The sequence below is a fragment of the Triticum dicoccoides genome, chromosome 7B (genome assembly GCF_002162155.2).
Source record: "Triticum dicoccoides isolate Atlit2015 ecotype Zavitan chromosome 7B, WEW_v2.0, whole genome shotgun sequence".
Taxonomy (NCBI): domain Eukaryota; kingdom Viridiplantae; phylum Streptophyta; class Magnoliopsida; order Poales; family Poaceae; genus Triticum; species Triticum dicoccoides.
Genome location: NC_041393.1, coordinates 281,906,861 through 281,911,297, shown reverse-complemented (window position 1 = coordinate 281,911,297; position 4,437 = coordinate 281,906,861).

The following is a 4,437-nucleotide window of genomic DNA, read 5'->3' as shown; positions in this document are numbered from 1 at the left end:
CCTCTCTCCAGCTCCTCCCCCTCGCGCTCCCCCGCCATGACCGACGCCACCATCGCCGTGCCTTCGTCGTAGCCGTGCTTCCCGCCGCCCGTGCGTCCTCTCATCGTGTCCTGGAGCTCCGCCGCTGTCCACTCCATCGACCAAGCCGAGCCCCGAGCGCTCGCAACGCCCGAGTCCACCGCAACGACCTCGCGCGAACCGCCGTCGCCGGAGATCCCCTTCAACGCCGTCGTCGCTCCGGTCCATCTCCGGCCGCACCAAGGGCTTCGTCGCACTCACTGTGAGCTTAGCCATCTTTCCCCCCTTCCTTTGCTTGCTCCCGAGCCGTGTAGCGACCTCCCGGAGCTCAACCGCACCCACCGCCGTGGAGCTCGTCGCCGACGTGCTCCCGGTCACCCTCCGACCACTCCACGGTGTCCATCATACTCACCGTGTCACGTAGCACCTAGCTAGCTACTCCCCGCGCCTCACTGACCCCTCTAGCGTCAAGTTCGTCTTCGGCCGAACCCCGGTGGCCGCCAAAGTCGTCGCCGGCGCCAACTCCGGCCACCCCGGCCCCAACGGACTCCACCAAGAGCTGCGGCTCGTCCTCAGCTCCACTCCGGTGGTCTCCGCGACCCATTTGGTCGCCGAAACAGCCAAAACCACTTCCGCCGCCGCGTCGGGCTCGCCGGCGGCTAAACGCCGGTGCAGCCGACCCGGGTTTGACCACGGGTGGGCCCTGGTTGACTCCCCTGAGTCAATGACAGGTGGGGCCCAGCCCTGTTAATTAAACAGGTTTAGTTTTAATTAAACTTTAATTAATCTAATCACACTGACACGCGGGACCCACTGTCAGGTTTGACCCGGTTGTGTCCCGTTGACCTGCTGATGTCACACTGACGTCAGGCTGACGCAACAATTGATTTTCTGGAATTAATCTAATATAGGAAATTCCATAATATAGTTTAAACTTTGAAAATTCATAACTTTTATTCTGTAACTCTAAATCAGACAAATTATATATGAAAAATGATCAGAAAAATCCAATCTATCCATCTGTACTATTTTCATGCATGATTAAACAAGTTAACCTGATGTTTAATACAGAACAAGGAAAAACACTTTAAAAGGCCATGTTTGAGTTTGAAATTTGAATCTTTGATTCAAATTGGTTCAAACCCTTCTGGTCTTAGTTGCATTAGCCCAACACACTCATATTGCTATGTTTCATGCATGCATCATATTGTTGCACATTGTTTGGTGATGGTTGTGTATCGGTGTTCTTTGCGGCAGGTTCTGCCTCCGAGGAGTATCGTGATTACCCTAACGAAGAACCGTATTAGTGCATCGAACCATCAGGCAAGCAACCAACCATTTGATCATATCGATACAATCCCATGTTCTCGCTCCTGCTCTCTTTTACTGCATTAAGACAACGCGTTTCAAACTGCTGTGTGCTACGGTAGTTGAACCCACTTCCTCTGCATGACCTGTCATTGCCACAGTAACTAGATGAAACCCACTAGAATGTGTAGGAGTTGATTGAGCCATATGTATGTGTTGTTCCTACCTTGCTATGCCTGCTATGCTTAGAGTCGTGTCAGGTCTGGTTCGTCTGGGTGATGGGCTAGAGTGAAATGATTATGTCGGTAATGAGAGTGGTGTGGTGAACACGATTTGGTAAAGGTATCGATGAGAGGCCATGTAGGAGTACATGGTGGGTTGTTTCATTGAAGCCGACCTTAAGCACTGAGATCTGTATGTGTGATTTAAGAATCAGCTACTACCATGCATTGGGCCCGAAACCAATGGACCCTCTCGGCTTCTTATTCACCCTAGTTCTCCGTCCAGGAGTTGCAAGTAGTTTCTGGTGTTTGTAGCCTACTGGAGGCCGTGGACAGCGCTGACCGTAGGGGTGGGCTGTGATGCGGTAGGTACGTGGCCGGGTGTACCGAATACCCGTTAGGTATCTCGGGAACCCTGTTCACATCGTTCGGGGCCGTATGGGAAACCTCGGCCGGACTCCCTACGGATGGAACCTGGATAGGCGATAAACCTGGACTGGAGGCTTAGGTGATTAGGTAGGTCGTGGCCGACACCCACGTTGGGCTTCCGCTTGAAGGTTGCCGAGTACATGTCGGGTAAACGACGGTAAGTGGTGAGAGCATGTATGAAGAAGTACACCCCTGCAGGGTTATCATGATCTATTCGAATAGCCGCGTCCGCGGTAAAGGACTACTTGGTTGCCTATACAGTTCATAGACAAGTAAATGGAAACTACTAAAAGCCTCAAGATAAGTGTGAGTGCCGAGGATGGCTCTCCGTAGGAAGACGGAGGTGGATCCTCGGTAGTGTATTGAATTGGTGAGTAGTGGACTCGTGTACGCAAAACCATTTCAAGTTGGAGTCTCGTAGGTTAGCCTAGCCAAGAGTCAGAGCTGGCTTGCTGCAACAACTCCACCAACCCTTCTTGATAATATGCATGTATGTAGGATCTGATGTAAGTCTTGCTGAGTACCTTTGTACTCATGTTGCTATAATTTACATTTTTACAGAAGACGCTGCAACCCCTTCTGATGGGTTCTACGTAGACGTTGACATCAATGAGTAGGCTGAGGCCTAGGTGGTGATCCTGAGGTTGTGAAGGACCTCGTAGTATAGCTAGGCTTTCCAAGCCTCTTCTATTTTTCTAGTTGTCTGTACTCAGACAAGTTACTTCCGCTGCTAGTTTGTATGACTGTATGACTTGAATGCTGGGTCGTGTGACCCGTACCTTTGTGTATGTTATGTATGGCTCTCTGAGCCTTAAATAAAGTACTTGTGTCGTAGAGTCATGTTTGATGCCTTGTTGTATTTGCACATATCGAGCATATTGTGTGTATGATTGAAATGCTTGGTATGCGTGGGATCTGACTATCTAGTTGTTTATCTTTAGTAGCCTCTCTTACCGGGAAATGTCTCCTAGTGTTACCACTGAGCCATGGTAGCTTGCTACTGCTCTGGAACACTTAGGCTGGCCGGCATGTGTCCTTCTTCATTCCGGTGTCTGTCCCTTCGGGGAAATGTCAAGCATTGAGTACCGGAGTCCTGTTAGCCCGCTACAGCCCGGTTTACCGGAGTCTTGCTAGCCCAGTGCTACAGCCCGGACCCACTTGCTGATGACCAACACGTTCGAAGCTGGGTCATGGATGCCTGTCCCTGTAAGTCTGTGCCACTTTGGGTTTACGACTAGTCATGTCAGCTCAGGCTCCTTATCATATGGATGCTAGCGACACTATCATATACGTGAGCCAAAAGGCGCAAACGGTCCCGGGCAAAGGTAAGGAGACACCCGTGGGGATACCGTGCGTGAGGCCGCAAAGTGATATGAGGTGTTACCGGCTAGATCGATGTGACATCGAGTCGGGGTCCTGACAAAAACACTATGATCTCCTATTCAAATATATGAATCCGCTTTCATATCAAATTATGATCTTTGTTAGTCTCTTACACCCACACAATCCTCTAACCTTTGTAGCTACCACTAACTTTCTCTCGTGCATGCACACGCCCTCCTCGCCCCCCCTCCCTCGGCATTCTATCCACCGGGCCGTTCTCCTAGAGTCTCCACAACTCCTTTCCGACACACATCGATCGATAGACCTCTCCAGAGATGCCTGCCTACAACATACACACACACCTTCAATCTCCTCCTTTATGTGTCCTTGCCTCGTGTCTCTCATACGGTCACACACACGTGTAAACTCTCGCCCCTCTTTTCATCGATCTTGCAACCGCACACTCCTTCCAATATCTAGCTAGTAGCTGGGCCTCTCGCACCACCACCTAGCTCCATTCTCTCTGTCTATTCGTCTCGCTGGGCCTTATTTGCCTCTAACAAATGGACGTACACCGACCGACCTCTCGCTATACATATAGCTAGCTAGATCCTTATAACTGGCTTTTACCCATGCGTCGATCGATCTACCTCGTTAGTTCTGTCTCTCCCTTCCTCCGAGAAACAACAATTGATCTACTGATGTAGTTAGGTTTGCCTACCAAACACATGGTTCCCCTTCATCATCCATGGATGCGTCCCGATAGATCTATTACGCACAAGCACACACAGAAACACATCCCCACTCTTATTGATAACATTGCAGTTCCACCCTCAGTTTGTCTAGTAGGCCTCTCCCACCATCTTCGAGAAGCAACTCCATCACCCATCCAGCACTCTACCCCTCTCCCTCCCTCTCTCTCTCCTCTCTCTCTCTCTATCTCTCTCTCTCTCTCTGTCCCATCATATTTCCCGTCCTTCAGTTATGTATGGATGTCGACCGATCTCCCTCAAGACATAGCCGGGTCTCTCCTTATCAACACATATATGAGTCGTTCTACCTCTATAGTTAGGCCTTTGCCTACCCCTCCCCCCACCCCCCTCCCCCCACACACATACCGATACATCGAGCGCTCTAG